Raw genomic sequence first — 18,065 nt, forward strand, 5'->3', positions numbered from 1 at the left:
GAATTTCTGAACTCGTATACAGGTCTTTTGAAATAACTCAGTCATAAAAGCGACAGACAGAGAGAGAAAGACAGAGATACAGACAGACAGAGAGAAGAACTTAAATGAAGGAAGAATGCCTACATGACATATGGGACACCACAAGGTGACCAAATACTCAAATTTTTGGTGTTCCATAAGGAAAAGACATGGGCAATGACATTGAAAATCTATTTTACAAAATAATAGCTGAAAACTTCCCAATTCTTGCACGAGATATAGACATCAGATACAGAAAGCTCAGAGATCTCAAAAGATATTCAACCCCAAAAAAGTCAGACAGTCAAAAGTCAAAGACAGGGAGATAATTTTTTAAAAAGAAAGAGAAAAGCATCAAGTCATATATAAGGAAACCCCCATCAGACTAACAATGGATTTCTTAGTAGAAAACTTAAAGGCCAGGAGATAAGGGGCTGATATATTCTAAGTGCTAAAAGAAAAAAAAAAACACTTCAGGCAAGAATACTACATTCAGCAAAGCCATCCTTAAAAAATGAAAGAGAAATAGTCTTTCCAAGATAAGCAAAAACTAAAGGAATTTATCCCCTCTACACCAGCCCTACAAGAAATGCTTAAGGGAATCGTATATGTGGAAGTGCAAGGATGATATCTACCATCATGAAAACACGTGAAAATATAAAACTAATTGGTAGAACAGACACACAAATGAGAAAGAGCTATGACTCAGATATATCCACTGCAGAAAACCACCAAACTGCAATGATGAACAATAAGAGAGAAAGAAAAGAAAAAAGGATATAAAAAACAACCAAAAAACAGTTAACAAAATGACAGGAATAAATCTTCGCCTATCAATAATAACCTTGAATGTAATGTAAATGGATTAAATTCCCCACTTGAAAGGTGTAGGCTGAAAGGATTTTTTAAAATGACCCAACTACACGCTGCTTACAACAAACAAACTTTACCCGTAAAGATACATATAGACTGAAAGTGAAGGGATAGGAAAAGATATTCTACACAAATTGAAATCAAAAGCAAGTGAGAGTAGCTGTATTTAGATAAAACAGATGTTAAGAACCAGAAAAAGAGAAAAAGAAAGTTGTTATATGTAATAAAGGGCTCAGTTCAGCAAGCAAGAAGATATAAAAAATACCAAATATATGTGAACCCAACACCAGAGTATCCAGATATATAATAAAGCAAATATTACTAAATCTAAAAGGAAAGATAGACTCTAATACAATAATACTTAGGGATTTCAGTATCCCTTTCTCAGCATTGGACAGATCATCTAGACAGAAAATTAACAACGAAACACTGATTTTAAACTGCACTTTAGACCAAACGGACCTAACAGACATTTACAGAACATTTTATCCAACACCTGCAAAATATACATTCTTCTCATCAGCACATGGAATAGTCTCCAAAATAGACCATATTTTAGACCACAAAACAAGTCTCAACTAATTTTTTTTTTTTTTTGAGACAAAGTCTCGCTCTGTCACCAGGCTGGAGTGCAGTGGCGCGATCTCAGCTCACTGCAACCTCTGCCTCCCGGGTTCATGCGATTCTCCTGCCTCAGCCTCCTGAGTAGCTGGGACTACAGGCACATGCCACAATGCCCAGCTAATTTTTGTATTTTTGTAGAGATGGGATTTTACCATGTTGGCAGCATGGTCTCGATCTCTTGACCTCATGAACTGCCCACCTCAGCCTCCCAAAGTGCTGGGATTACAGGCATGAGCCACCACACCTGGCCATCTCAACTAATTTTTAAAAACCAAAATCATATCAAGTGTTTCCTCAAACCACAACAGAATAAAACTAGAATTCAATAACAGGAGAGACTTTGGAAATTTTCTTTGGAAAAATAGCTCCTGAAGGACCATTGGGTCAATGAATTAGTTAAGGACATAAAAAATGTCCTAATCATGCCTGTAATCCCAGCACTTTGGGAGGCTGAGGTGGGCAGCTCACCTGAAGTCGGGAGTTCGAGACTAGCCTGGCCAACATGGTGAAACCCTGTCTCTACTAAAAATACAAAAATTAGCCAAGCATGTTAGCAGGCACCTATTTGGGAGGCTACTCAGGGGGCTGAGGCAGTAGAATCACTTGAACCCAGGAGGCGGAGGTTGCAGTGAGCCGAGATTGTGCCATTGCACTCCAGCCTGGGCGACAACAGCGAGACTCCATCTCAAAAGAAAAAAAAAGTCCTGAAAATGGAAACACATCATGTCAAAACCTATTAGATAATGCAAAAAGTGTTATGAGGGGTTTACAGCATTAAATACCTATATCAAAAAAGTGAAAAAATTCAAATAAATAACCAAATGGTGCATCTCAAGGAAACTGAAAAGCAAGAAAAACCAAACCCAAAATGAGTAGAACAAAATAATGAGCAGAACTAAATGAAATAGAGACTAAAAACATAATATAAAAGATCAATGAAACAAAAGTTGTTTTTTTAAAATGGTAAACAAAATTGATAAACATCTAGCTAGACTAGCCAAGAAAAAAAAGAAGATCCAAATAAATAAAATCAGAAAAGGGAAAACAGACATAACAACTGATAACACAAAAATACAAAGCATCATCACAGACTATTATGAACAACCGTATGCTAACAAATTGGAAAACATAGAGGAAATGGATAAATTCCTGGACACACACAATCTACCAAGATTGAACCAGAAGTAAATAAAAAAACCTGAACAGACCAATGAGAAGTAGTGAGATAGAATCAGTAATAAAAGTCTCCCAATAAAGAAAAGTCCAGGACCAGATGGCTTTACTGCTTAATTCTACCAAACTTACTAAGAAGAACTAACACCAATTCTCAAAGTATTCAAAAAAAATTAAAGGAGAGGAAATTCTCTCTAACTAATTCTACAAGGCTCACATTACCCTGATACCAAAGCCAGACAAGGACACACAAAAAAAGAAAAATATAGGCCAATATCCCTGATGAACATGGAAGCAAAAATCCTCAATAAAATACTAGGCAAATAGAATCCAACAACACATCAAAAAGATAATACACCATGATCAAGTGGGATTTATCCCAGGGATGCAGGGATGGTTCAACCTATGCAAATCAATAAATGTGATACGTTACATCAAAAAAATGAAAGACAAAAACCATATGATCATCTCAATAGATGCAGAAAAGGCATTTGATAAAATTTAACATTCCTTCATGATAAAAACTCTCAACAACTAGGCATAGAAGAAATGACCCTTAACATAATAAAGGCCACATATGACAGACCCACAGCTAACATCATACTGAATGGTGAAAAGCAAAATTTATTCTCTCAGAATTGGAATGAGAAAAGGATGCCCAATTTTACAACTCATATTCAACATAGTACTGGAAGTCTTAGCTAAAGCAATCAGGCAAGAGAAAAATAAAAGGCATCCAAATTGAGAAAGAAAAAGTGTCCCCATTTACAGATGTCATGATCTTGTATATATACAAACCTAGACTCCACAAAAACTTCTTAGAACTGATAAATGAATTCAGTAAAGTTGTAGAATACAAAATCAACATAGAAAAACTAGTAGTGTTTCTATACACTGAGAACAAACTGATTGAAAAAGATATCAATAAAGCAATCCCATTTACAATAACTATACCAAAAAACCTAAAAATAAATTGAACCATGAAGGTGAAAGATGTTGAAGGAAAACTACAAAACACTAATGAAAGAAACTGGAGAAAACACAAACAAATACATTCTCATAAACTGGAAGAAATAATATTGTTAAAATGACCATATCACCCAAAGCAATCTACAGATTCAATGCAATCCCTATCAAAACATCAATGACATTTTTCATAGACACAGAAAAAACAATTCTAAAATTCATATGAAACCACAAAAGATCTCAAATAGCCAAAGCAATCCTAAGCAAAAAGAACAAAGCTGAGACCTCACAACACCTGCCTTCAAAATATACTACAAAACTACAGTAACCCAAACAGCATGATATTGGTATAAAAACAGACACATAGGCCAATTTATGAGATTAGAGAACCCAGAAATAAATTCACATTTTTACAGCCAAATGATTTTCAACCAAGGTTCCAAGAACATGTATTGGGGAAAGGACACACTCTTCGAAAAATGGTGCTGGGAAAACTGCATAGCAATGCAGTAGAATGAAACTAGATCCCTATTTCTCATCATAGACAAAAATAAACTCCAAATGGATTATACACTTAAACATAATGCCTAAACTATAAAAATAGTAGAAAAAAACATTAGCAGAAACGCTTCTGAACATTGGTCAAGGCAACAATTTTATCACTAAGACTTCAAAAGCACAGGAAACAAAAACAAACACAGATAAACAGAACTATACCAAACTAAAAAGTTTCTCCACAGCAAAGGAAACAATCAACGGAGTGAAGAGAAAACCCGCAGAATGAGAGCAAATATTTGCAAACCATTCATCTGACTAGGAACTAACATCCAGAATATGCAAGGAACTCAACTCAACAATAACAACAAAAATTCCATTAAAAAGTGGACATATGTTCCAAATAGACTTATCAAAAGAAGACATACAAATGGCCCACAGGTATATGGTAAAAATGCCCAACATCAATAATCATCAAGGGAATGCAAATCAAAACCACAGTGAGGTGTCATCTTACCCCAGTTAGAATGGCTAGTATCAAAAAGGCAAAAACAACAAATGCTGGCAATGATGCAGAGAAAAGGGAACTCATACACTGTTGCTGGGAATGTAAATTAGAAGAGCCATTATAGAAAACAGTATGGAGGTCTCTCAAAAAACTAAAAATAGAACTACCATACAATCTAGCAATCCCACTACTAGGTATTTATTCAAAGGAAAAGAAATAAGTATATAAAAGGGATCCCTGCACCCCCATGTTTGTTGCAGCGCTATTCACAATAGCAAAGATATGGAATTAAACTGTGTTGTTCACCAGACGAGTGATACAGAAAATGTGGTACATATACACAGTGGAATACAATTCAGCTATAAAAAGGAATGAAATCCTGTCATTTGCAGCAACATGGATAGAACTCAAGGTCATTATGTTAAGTGAAATAAGCCAGGCACAGAAAGAAAAATATCACATATTCTCACTCATATGTGGGAGCTAAAAAAAAAAAAAAAAGTGTATCTCATGGAAATAGAAGATAGAATGATGGTTACCTGAGGCTGAAAAGGGTTAGGAAGGGGGCAGTCAACAGGCACAAACATGCGGTTAGATTGGAGGAACAAGGGCTAGTGTTCTACAGCACCACAGGGTGATTATAGCTAACAACAACATATTGTGTATTTCAAAATTGCTAGAAGAAAAAATTTCTCCAACACAAAGAAATGATAAATGTTTCAGGTGATAGATATCCTAAAGACCCTGATTTAATTACTACACATTTTATGCATGTACCAAAATATCACATATACCCCCTAAATTATGTACAATTATTATATACACAATTTTTTAAAAGATAGCTGGAAGAGGCTGGGCATGGTGGCTCACGCCTGTAATCCCAGCATTTTGGGAGGCTGAGATGGGAGGATCACCTGAGGTCAGGAGTTTGAGACCAGCCTGGCCAACATGGTAAAACCCCATCTCTACTAAAAACACAAAAATTAGCCGGGCATGGTGGCACACCTCCATAGTCCCAGCTACTCGGGAGGCTGAAGCAGGAGAATTGCTTGAACCTAGGAGGCGGCGGTTACAGTAAGCTGAGATGGTGCCATTGCACTGCAGCCTAGGCGACACAGCGAGACTCCATCTCAAGAAAAAAATAAAAATAAAAATAAAAAGATAGCTAGAAGAGAGAGTTTTAAATGTTATCAGAAAGAAATGATAAATGTGTAAAGTTTTGAATATGCTAATTACTTTGATCATTATACAATGTATACATACACTGAAACATCACAACTGTACCCCATAATTATGTATAATTATTCTGTGTCAATTTTAAATAAAACTTCAAATGAGTTTGTATTACAACTGAATATTAAAGCCAGGGGGAAAACTAATTCTAGAGGAAATAGTTTCTAGTCATAACCAAGGGGAAGTCAAAGAAAAATCCTCCAAAATGACATTCATTTTGAAGTTCAAAATATTCCTTATATTCTGTGGGCTTAGTATCTCATCCTCTTCACATTCATATCATTTGAGGAATGCAAGGTGTTCACCACTGAAAGGAAATCTCATCTCATAAATTTAAAAGCAGATGATTCAGAGAATGATGTGCATGTTGCCAAATGTTTTTTAAAAAGGACTACTTAAAATGTTTCTAAAACTTTGATGTTTTCCTAGAATATCGAGTATTTTACATGTCACAAAAAATTAAGGTTATAGGGCAGAAAAACTTAAGACTAAAAATTAGAAGCCACTTGCCATTTAAGGGTAAGCAGAAATTAGAGAATAAAAGCTGTCAAGCAACACGATGGAAAGACATGAGTATTTACAAAAGATGTATTTCCATGGTTTGGGTACCACAGAAGAGCCTTTGAGAATCATCAAGATAGTCTTGTCTGGGCCAGGCATGATGGCTCATGCTTACAATCCCAGCATTTTCGGAGGCCAAGGCTGGAGGATCACTTGAGGCCAGGAGTTCCAGACCAGACTGGGCAACATAGCAAGATCCATCTCTACAAATAAAAATTAAGATTACCTGGGCATGGTGGCACGTGCCCCTAGTCCCAGTTTCAAGGGAGGCTGAGTCAGGTGGATCCCTTGCTTCTGGGAGTTCAAGGGTGCAGTGAGCCATGATTACACCACTACATTCCAGCCTGGGTGTCAGAGCCTATCTCTAAAACCAAAAATAAAAGATCACAAGATAGTCTTGTCTGGAATTCCTGCCCTTTATACTGTCTCTCACATATGTCAGGCTATGAATCCTAGAAGGTTAGCTTTTGCGCTCAGATTCCCTGTTTTTTTCTGTCATCCGTTCACACATGTTGGGCAGGGGCAAGCAGGACACAGTAGTCACTGCCTACACATGAGCAAAGTGATTATTATTTCCAGCAGTGGGACTGGACAAGGCCATCCCCCGTGTTTCAGGCCCCAGGCCACCTGAGGACCACAGACAGAGGGAAGATGAGTCCTAGCTACTGTCCAAAAACCTTCTGCTAAAATCAATAAAGTATATCAAAACGTGCAGAACAGGAATCAACACTTGGCAGAACATTCCAGAGACACTGTGGAGCCTCTTTGATAAATGCCATAGGAACAGGCTTCCTCATGGCTGACGCAGTGTGAAAAAACACAGACACCAATGATTCTAAGTTAGCTGCTTCCAAGACCCAAGAAGTCCCCAGTTCTATACCTTGTAAATAAATTCTCCTCAAGTTGTCCTATTCCAAGTGTGCCAACTGTTTCCTGATGGATGGGACCCTGACTAACACAACGAAAAGCCCAGAGGTGAGGGAGAAAACTCTGCAAAGACCCTGAGGTTGGGGGCTGCTTGGAGGATTTAGGGAACGAGGAGGAGCCAGGTGTGGCTAGAGAGGAGTGAACAAGCAAGCTGGTGAGAGCCAGAGAAGACATCTAGAGGGCACGCAGACAGGCAGAACAGAGCAGGCAAAATATGGGAAGAAACTGGGCTTCTGCTCTGGGCCAGATGGGAGCCACTGTAGATTTTAAGCAGAGGAGTAACGCGGTCTGGTTTACATTGAACAGAAGCCTGCAAGGATGAGAGACTGAAGGGACGACAGTGAAGTGACGGACAACAGTGAAGTGAGGGACAACAGGTGGGGGGGGGTGGCGGTGGCAGTGGGGGTTGGGGGGGTTAGTGCAATGGTCCAGGCAAGAATGATGAGGGTCTCAGAGCAGGTGACAGCCGTGGAAGCAGTGAGCAGTGGTGGAATTTGGGAGTGATTTAAAAGATAGAGCTGACAGGACAGGGGTGGTGACAAAGTGACACATCATGGATGGCTACAACAGTTTTGACCAGAGCACCTCGAAGAATGGAATTACCATTTATGGAGGAGCAGAGAAGTGTGGGAGTAACAGACCTGGTGGTCTGTATCAATAGTTCAATTTGCCACATGTTAAGTTCAAGATGCTTATTTCATCTCCAAGAAAAGACGTCAGGCAGCTAGCCGGATACACAGTTTGAAGGTCTGGGAGTGGTCCTGGCTAGGCACATACATTCAGGCATCCTCAGTGCTTACACATAGTACTTAAACCCGTAGGACTAGACCATCACCAAACCGGAAGTACAGACAGAAAAGCTAGGAGGTCAGCGCACGAAGCTCTGGGCTGTTCCACACCCTCTACTGTGGCCCCTCCTGCAGATCAAGTGAAAATCCAAGATTGGGCCAGGCTTTCCTAGCTTGCCTCAAGGGTAAGGGCTGTGTGGTGGGGGTGAGCAATCTGCACAGCCCCTGCAGCCCCGACACAGTCTCACTGCTGCTCTGGCCGGGACAACCTTGGTGGTATCTCCTCTGCAGCTCTGCTTCTGGCACAAGAAAGGCAGCCAGCTCTCTCATCCACCCGGCCGGCTTTCTCTCCCGACAACTGTCAGTGAGGAGCACTGCTACTTCCAACTTCCAGTGAGAAAAGGAAGTCAGGGAAGTGTGAAGCAGCAGAATTTAGAAAGGGAAAAAATACTTCCTACTTCATCCCCACTACTTGGTCCTTTCCCCAGATCTGTTCTTCATTTCTCTCTCTTTTTCAGGTCTCCATCATTCCCAACTAGACTATAAGCCACTTGCAGGCAGGCCTGGATCTTATTCCCCATTGTCTGTCAGTCCCAGAAGACAGTTGCTACTCAGTAAGTATTTGATAAATGAATAAAAATGGGTACTAATTTTCTCACATTCTCTCTGCTTTGCTTTCAATCTTTTTTTAATGAAAATAGATATCTGTTCAGGCCTTTCTACTTTTACTCTTGTCAAATATTGCCTAATTTATAAATCTTGCATTGACTTTCCTTCTCTGCAGGGCAAAAGAAGGAAAGAAAAATTACCCATTGATTTTGTAGAACTTCTTAATCAAATCTTGTCTCTTTGCAAAATCTCATTCTCAGTAAAGATGCTTATGAAAATCCCTCAGAAAAATATCACATGCCTAATAAAACACAACTTTTTAAGTGGATTTTAGTCTGCCCTTCCTCACCACACTTCTTGTTCTGTCATTACTGAAATATTCCTGGGAAGTTTCCTCACCACAAATAATGCCCATGAGAAGCAGCGTGATAAGAGTCATTCACGTCCCAAGAATGTGGGCGTGTTGCCAAACTCTTCAAAACTGGCTGGGTGACCTGATGATGTCTTATGCAAATGCCATTTTAAAGGAAGAAGCCCTTTCTTGGAGGTCTCATGCCTGGGTGTATGCATTTATGAAAGAGTCCTGTGCAGCAGTACAAAGAGTTGAATGCTACTTCTTGCGGGTTCTCCATGATTCTCAGGCTCAGTTATCTTTTTTTTTTTTTTAAGAGTACTGTCAGTTATATATTTGAGAGTCCCTTTGAAGAGGCCTCTGCCTTACAGCATAGGGTTGATTACTTACAAGTGTTCACTCCAATTCCCTTCCTCCTCAAGGCTCCACAATCAGAAGCCACAGCCATGGGAAGCTTTGAGTATTTCTCCTTTCATGTCCCTCCCCCACACCCCACCTCTTGAACCTGTCCACTGGATAATGGTTAAGTGTTTCCACCAGTGTTATAAGGTAAATCCTGATTTATAAAATTGAATTAGCTGATGAATAACTGATTTTTAAAAAACGCAAGATTCAGTTCAAGATTTCTGGAATTTGTGACATCAGCTAGGATTAAAGCTGAGCTCTAAAAGGTAAATGAAGCCAAATAAAAAAGTGAAAAACTGGAATCCAAGGGTATTCTGAATCCAAAAAATATGTACATATGCTAAAGGTGATATTTTAAATCACTTTTGAGAAAACATAAATCATTCCCCAAAATGGTACTGGAACAATAGCACGCAGACTTGTGGGAAAAGGAAGCTGTAATATTAATAATTAAGTACCATGGACTCTGACATAAAATGCTTAGGGTCAAATTCCTACTTTGGTACTTAAAAACCATATGGCCAATGACAAGTGATTTAACCCCTCTAGGTTTCAATGTCCTTTTCTGTAGAAGGAGAAGAATAAAATAACCTACCTTATAGCATTGGCATGAGGATTAAATGGGCTTATGAGAACCTACATACAGCAAACCCAGTTAGTGTTAATTTTATCATTAAGTCTATTGCCTCACTTCCTTCAGCAAAATAAATTCCAGATGAACAAAGATATCAATGCAAGGAATAAAACCATTAAAAGTACTAGATTAAATCATAGGTAAATAGTTTTATAATCTGTTAGGCATGATATAAAACTCATAAGCAAAAAAGATAAGGATGTAGGGGGAGGGTGAAGAATGATAAAGATAGCTATACTGATTAATAAACATTGAAACATTTTAGTGCTTTAAATGAAAACAATAGTTTCAATATGTATCACAAAGAGCTATCCCTCATATACAAAGAGTTCTAGAAATAAGTAAAAACAGGCATACAACTCTGTAGAAAAACATGAATACATAATTCATGAAAAGAGGGAAATACAAATATCACCCTTCCCTACAAAAAACTTGGCAAGATCACTAAGAATTAAAGATAATTGTGTGTGTGTGTATGTCTGTGTATGTCTATGTAGTATCCAGTTGGTAACGTTTAAAAAGGTCTTAATACCTCACATTGGTAAGAGTTTACAGAAATAAGCATTGTGACTCACTAATGATCAAAGCATACAACCTTACAGAGGTCCATTTGACCACATCTACTAAAATTCTATGTGTATTTCTGTTGATCCAGAAATCATTCTGTAATTCTATTGCTGAAATTTTGCCCTACAGATGATAGACAGAGTATTGCACATGTTGTATGCAAATGTGTTTAAAGACTGTTATAGCACTGTGTACATGAGGGAAAAAAATCAAAATCCAAGAGCCTTTCAAAAAGAACAGAAAAATAATTATGGTGCATTTCTACAGAGGAACAACATGCAACTGTTAAAAAGAATGAACTAGATCCATGCACTGACATGGAAAAATATTCTAAAATATTGAGTGAATGTATTAGTTTGTTTTCACACTGCTGATAAAGACATACCAGAGACTGGGTGATTTACAAAAGAAAGAGGTTTAATGGACTCACAGTTCCACGTGGTTGGGGAGGCCTCACAGTCATGGTGGAAGGAGAAAGGCACATTTCACATGGTGGCAGACAAGAGAAGAATGAGAGCCAAGTGAAAGTGGTTTCCCCTTATAAAACCATCAGATCTCGTGAGACTTATTCTCTACCACGAGAACAGTATGGGGGAAACTGCCCCCATGATTCCGTTATCTCGTACTGGGTTCCTCCCACAACATGAGGGAATTATGGGAGCTACAATTCAAGATGAGATTTGGGTGGGGACACAGCCAAACCACATCAGTGAATAAGTCAGTTTCAAAACAGTATATATCTAAGAACATCTCTGAAAGAGAACTGTGGCAGTGTGCAGCTGTGCCCCTCAGTGCTCCCTTCAAGAGAGCATAGATGACTGACAGCCTTCAGACACTGCCCCTTCAGATCTGTGGAAGATTCACACACACCAGGCTGCTCCCAGCCAATGGCTGCAGCTGGAAGCAACTCCTTCCCACCTTCCTTCCTCCCCATCTCCTTCCACAGGCATCACACCTGCACTGGGTCTGAAGGCTCTGTGCCTACAGTTACTCCCTTTCCCCTTACAAGTCCTTCCCCCAGTAAATCTCTTGCACATGTGTTTCTGTCTTGCTCTCTTCTACTTGAGGGATCCAAACCAGCCCCAAAGACACACCCACTTACTAAGTTATAAATTTAGAGCTGAGATGGAGGGAGGGAGGTGGGCAGAATAAGAGAAATTATAGATAACTCACTTTAAGTTATACAGTTCTGCAACATAAAGCATTCCTTAAAACGTGTGTGTGTGCATGTTTTAAACATATTAAGCTCAGTCTTGTGCAAGTGGCAATTTCCTTATTTCCACACTTGAAACCATATATCCCAACATGATTAAACTAGTTGACAGTATTTGTGTTTCCAGTCCAACCCATGGTATTGAACAGACTTGAAAAAGGTTAGCAGTTTTTACCTACTGGATCAGCCTGGGAGGATGTCGTGTTTTTCTGTACAGAAAATGTAACCTCTTAGGTTCTGAGAGAGTGTAGATACTTTAATGATCTATTTCCAAATGCAAAAAGTAACCAGTGTCCTGAGTAGAAAAATCATACTACCATCCCCTGCTGACAGACAGATACACTGAAGTATATATATGAAGTAAACTTGCTCAAAATCCCCCATTAGGGAGATTGAAAGTAGAAAGAGGTGACCAAGAAATACCATGGTGTATGAAAAATTTACTCACAAGAAAGCGTAACTTCTGTTGATGCACATCTTCTCAAAAGCTGGCATACACATGAACAATGAAACCTCAATCACTCTTTTCTGAGCATTATTTTGTCCTACATTTTTCCAAGTGTTCTTTATGTCTTACATTTTTCTATTTGCAAAAGCCACTTACAATTGTGCTTTTCTTTAGTTGACATTAAATGTCATATTCAGGCTGCATATATTTTATATGATTGTCTTCATCTTAAGTCAACAGTTTAAAATAATCCAGATAGTTAATTGCCTCAATGACTCTAGATCTAAGAACAGAGCTAGGTATTCTATTTAGCGATCTCACCAACCCTCTTTCTTTTAACAAAAATGAAGGGAGGGAGAGGAGAAGGAACAAAGGAAAACAACTATAATTTAGTTCTTTAGCATGTAATTTTAAAAGAAATCAATTTAAAAATGCTGTCAATCATATTCATTACAAATAGGAAGTACTATCACTAGCAGCATAAATTTAAATAGTTGTACAAGACTGTACACCCAAATGTGGACAAAGGACCAGCAGTATTGACATCACCTGGTAGCTTCTCAGAAATGCAAAATCTCAGGCCAGACCTTAGACCTCTTGAATCTGCATTTAAATAATATCCTCAGGTGATTCATACGCACATTCAAGTTTGAGAAACACTACTATATTTAAAATATATGATATATTTTTGTCTCTTAGGATACTACCAATAAATAAAGGAAATTATTTACTGGTTCCTATTACCAGTAGGGCACTCTGCAAAACCATGAGTAGGATATAAATACGAAAAAGATCCCAGCTAGCATGTATTAGATACTAACTCTCTACAAGGTGCTTTGCTAAGTGACTTACATGCATTTATTAATTGAATCCTCACAACAGCGCTAAGAAAAGGATTATATTATTATTCCCATTCACAGAGGAGGAAATTAAGGATAAGAAAGTTGAAAAGTAATTTATCCAAACTGACCCAGTTAATCTGATGTGTAGCCAATATTTGAAATCAGATAAGCCATTAACCAAAGTTCACATGACACAGCTTCCTTAAAGCTTGGAGCTCATACCAAAGTGGACATTAAAGCATTAAAAATTGCTGACAATTATAAACTCAATAAAATCTTAATTAAAAATAGGATTTTATTAAACTTGACAGGCTATTTGTAAAGAGAAAATGTATGTGATTTATAAAAGAGTTGTTTTAAAAAGCACAAATATATACCACAAGATTTTCAAAAACACTATAAAGCTACAGTAGTTAACTCAGAGTAATATTGGTATAGGAAAAAACAAACAAAAAAAAAGATCAGTGAAACAGAATAGAATCCTGACACAGACCCTTTTACAAACAGGAATTTATTTAATGATAAAAACAGAATTTCAAATGAGTTGGAAAAAAGATGAATTATTAAATAAATGCTATTGGATCAGCTGTCTAAAGCTTTACAAAAATATTAAGTTACATCGTTATCTTCCACTTCGTATCTATCAAGTGGAAAAAGGGGCAAACCCTTTGACACAAGAATACCTCTCCTCAGATTCTCTTCCACAGAAATACTCACACTTGAGCAGGAAGATGAATGTGTGATCTGCTCTGAAGCAACGTTGCTAATGCTGAATGTCCATCAATACAGGAAAGGATGGATAAATTACATTCCATTTCTACTTTAGGATAACATGTAGCTGGCCGGGCGCAGTGGCTCACGCCTGTAATCCCAGCACTTTGGGAGGCCAAGGCAGGTGGACTGCTTGAACCCAGGAGTTCAAGACCAGTCTGGGCATCATGGAGAGACCCAATCTTTACAAAAAATACAAAAAAAAAAAAGTCAGGTGTGGTGGCATGTGCCTGTAGTTCCAGCTTCTCAGGAGGCTGAGGTGGGAGGATCACTTGAGCCCAGAAGGTTGAGGCTGCAGTGAGCCATGATCATGACACTGCACTTCTGCCTGTGTGACAGAGTGAGACCATCTCACACACACACAAAAAGAATAACACGTAGCCATTAACAAAAGAGGTATCTAGAGACAATGGAAAGATCTCTAAGACTTGGAAAGTGAAAAAGCAAGCTGTACATTAAGTATAGTAAGATCATTTGCATATTTAAAACATATGTATATGTATGTATTATGTAAAACTATAGAAAAGAAAAACAAGCCTTAGAATGGTATTATCAAACTTAACCTTCCCTCTTCTGAGTGGGAGTAGGGAGGATGGTGACGGCACGTCTACATTTCACTTCACTTCTATATTGAGTGAGAATGAGTTGTTATTATTTGTATTATTTTTAAAACACAAAAATAGAATACAACGTGGAGTGCACAAATGCAGAGCGACCAGTAGAACTAAAATGAGGAGGGAAGGAAGGCTATGAAACCACCAACACAGCTGTTGGAAAAGAAATTCTCCCTTCATGTAGCTACAAAGAAGCCTGCTTGGAGGAGGGGGTTTCTCCAGCAAGGCCATGGTATTCTATTTGTTTTGGTTTGGGGTTTTTTTCCCTCATTTTACACATTTTTTAAGCAATCAAGAAGGATTTCCTCCCCCAGCAAAAGGAGGGCCAAGGCTCACAGTTCCTGTAAGTGAGCAAGACCACACTCACTAAGATTCTCTTCTATTGCAGCCAATGAATGCCCCAGTCCTTTCCCACAAGGAAAATACACACCTTCTTCTTGTTAAATACAGTACCACTGATTCCTCTTCGAAAACCGTAACAGTTCTCCTGATTCGGTTTTGTCCTCAGGACAAAAGGGTTACAAAAACATGAGAGATCCAGGAACACCTCTGCATGTGTTCCTGGTCTGTTCAGGTTAAAGAAAAGGGTAGAGGGGAAAAGACCCAGTGTTTATGTGTTCTCCCCAGTGCGGCTCGGGTCCCTGCGGAAGAAACACCCAAGACCACCCAAAGCCACCTTTGATACAAAAGGCTTAGCCACACCTGCTGGGACAAACGGGAACTGGGACCAAGATATAAGTCACAAGGAGGCAATTTACAGCAGAGAGCTAGCTCTTCCCACAATAAAATGTGAGGTGGTGAGCTTCCTGCCACTGGAGGCACTGAACAAATGCTACGGGGAAAACAAACTGAGTATTTCCTGAAGATTCTGAATAGAAGGCTGTGTTTGGAGTTCGATGCTTTGAAAGCTCAAGAAATGATTCTCAGACACAGCGGAGTTTGGGAACATCAAGGGCTCTGAGTGCATTTTAAAGCAGCCCAGTAGAGAGACAAAGCAAGACCATAATGAAACACCCCACCCAGTCTTAGAGTTTGAGCTACAGCACGGTGATCATGAGCAGACTCCAAACCCAAATCCTGATACTGTCACCTGCTAGCTGTGTAACCCTAGACAAGTTACAAAACCTCTTTGGGCCTCAGTTTCCTCAATAAAATAGAATAAAAAACTAGTACCCGCCTCACCCGTGAAGCTTAAATGAGCTAGCCTATGTCAAGTGCTTAGAATAGGGGCTGGTTCACAGTAAGTATGAACCATTATTATTTGCAGACAAGGAAACTAAGAAGTGATAAGTAGTTTGACCCATGTTCCAAAGTCAGTTTTAATCTTGGGAATAAAACCTAAAAATTTCTTTCTCCTCCATCAGAATTCCTTCTAGCTCAAACTAAGTATCCTACATTCAATTCTATCTTCTCTGCCTTCATAGACCCTTCCATTTACTTCTCTTGAATATCTTGTTCCCAAAGTGTTTTCAAGGCAGGTCTGTTACCAAGCCACTCCATCAGCAGCACCTAGCACTGTGCCTCCCGCAGCAAGGCAGGCAGGATGGACGGACGGATGCAGGCATGCATGGGTGGGTGGATGAAGGGCAGATGAAGAACTATCGAGAAAGGAATCGCGGTGTCAGGGATAAAGCCCTGGCCTGCGAGAGCCGGGCTCGGATTTCAGTGCCCTCACAGCTAGCTATATGGCCTTGGACAAGTTACTGAACCCCTCCGTGCCTAGGTTTCCAGAATGTAGAGGGCCACTTCCACTCAAGTGGCTGGAGAAGAAGGTAAGCGCCCCGGACGGACACTATTGCAGAGTCGCCCGGGGATTCCTCTCTCCACCTGTGCTTGAGCTCCTCCCGCTTCTACACTAGGGACCAGGTGGGAGAGATACACGGATTCCCAGAAAAATGGCTCTCTCAGGTGGGAGTCAAGGGTTACGAGAGGAGAGGTAGGGGAAGCAATGAACTCCTCCACACGATGTGTTGGGAGAGAGGCAAGAGGGATTCAAGTGGGAATTTTCCACTCAACAAACATTCCACCATCATTTGAGAAAAAGGCGCTGGGATGGTGAATTTCAAACAGGCTGAGAAATGGGCGACTCGGCACTGTGCGGCCTGTAAGGAATGAATCGTTTAGTTTTTACCCACCAGGTAGGCAGGCCGGGGGCGAGGACCCTCCGAGCGCCGTCCGAGCGCAGGTGGTAGCCCAGCCAAGGCAAACGCTGGGCAGAGGCGGCACCGAGGAGGGGAACGGGCGGCTGCACTCCCGGTCGCGTCCAGCCGGGAAGGGCTGCGAAGTTGTCGGATTCTTTCCCGCGCAGCACCGGGCTCGCCCGTCGGAAAAGCCACCGAGGGCGGCGCAGCGGCAGGGCGCGAGCAGAGCGGGGACGGGCGCGTCGGGGGGTACTCACGCCGCGGGCGAAGGACTCCACGAGCCGGGCCGAGTCCTCGGCGGCGCGTGGGGCGCGGGTGCGGGCGCCGGGGCGGACGTGCAGAGGCGGCCCGGGCCGGGGCTATGAATCAGCTGCGGGGCAAGCGCGGAGGGGCGGGAGTTACTGGAAAACCGCGGGGGAGGGCAGAGGGGTGAGGTCTTTTGCAATTTCCCGTCTTGCTGCGCACTCTTGGCACTCCTGGGACCCACAGGAATTCCCTCCCTTCAGTCCCGGGGGGAGGCGGCCGCGATCCTGCGGGAGGCGCAGCCTCACAACCCGGACTTTGCGGACAGGCGGGCACTGGTGAGAAGAGGAAGTGGGAGAGGCCTGGGAAGGAAACTTGGAAACCGAAAACTCGGCGGCCGAGGCTCCGTGACCCGCGCGCAGCGCTGCTCCTGCCCCGGCCAAGGACGCCCGGGCCAGCCGGCGGAACCAGAGGGAAGCCGAGTGACCGATGAGGCCTGGGGCTGTGTATCCCACAGGGGCACTTGTCATCCCAACCCAGAGGCCAAACCCGTGAGATCCCCGTCCGAAAATCTTCAGGCAAGAGAAGTCCTTTAACTAAATTTTGGCCGTGTTTCCATTTGGCGTCCAGAGCAATGAAAACGTGTTTGAACCGAATCAAAGGGTCCCTATTTTTCCCCTACTCGCGTTCTATCCAGAAACGCCCTGTCCGACAAAGTTTCTTCGGCTGCAACAGTCCCGAAACCTTTATTTCCCAATGCTACGACAAGCTACACATGGTTTACTTTTCCCCTTAAAAATGCCATCCAATCTTCAACCTTTTTTTTTTTTTTTTTTTTTTTTTTGAGACGGAATCTCACTCTGTCACCCAGGCTGGAGTGCAGTGGCGCGATCTCGGCTCACTGTAAGCTCCGCCTCCCGGGTTCACACCATTCTCCTGCCTCAGCCTCCCTAGTAGCTGGGACTACAGACGACCGCCACCACGCCTGGCTAATTTTTATATGTTTAGTAGAGACGGGGTTTCACCGTGTTAGCCAGGATGGTCTCTATCTCCTTACCTC

At 40.9% G+C, this 18,065-nt stretch overlaps 1 protein-coding gene across 4 annotated transcripts in view; it reads right to left on the reverse strand.

Annotated features, from left to right (window-relative positions):
- OSMR (oncostatin M receptor) overlaps window positions 1-17,311 on the reverse strand; it is an 87,975-nt gene extending 70,664 nt beyond the window's left edge. The window contains exon 1 of one of the 4 annotated variants that reach the window (XM_055367927.2): window positions 17,020-17,311. The gene's annotated coding sequence lies outside the window, so the exon portion shown is untranslated. Of the gene's footprint in view, window positions 1-16,756 lie in introns of all 4 variants that reach the window. The other 3 variants (XM_055367926.2, XM_004058929.4, XM_019013498.4) reach the window with 3 other exon arrangements.
- Window positions 17,312-18,065: the final 754 nt, after the last annotated feature.

The sequence above is a fragment of the Gorilla gorilla genome, chromosome 19 (assembly GCF_029281585.2).
Source record: "Gorilla gorilla gorilla isolate KB3781 chromosome 19, NHGRI_mGorGor1-v2.1_pri, whole genome shotgun sequence".
Lineage (NCBI taxonomy): Eukaryota > Metazoa > Chordata > Mammalia > Primates > Hominidae > Gorilla > Gorilla gorilla.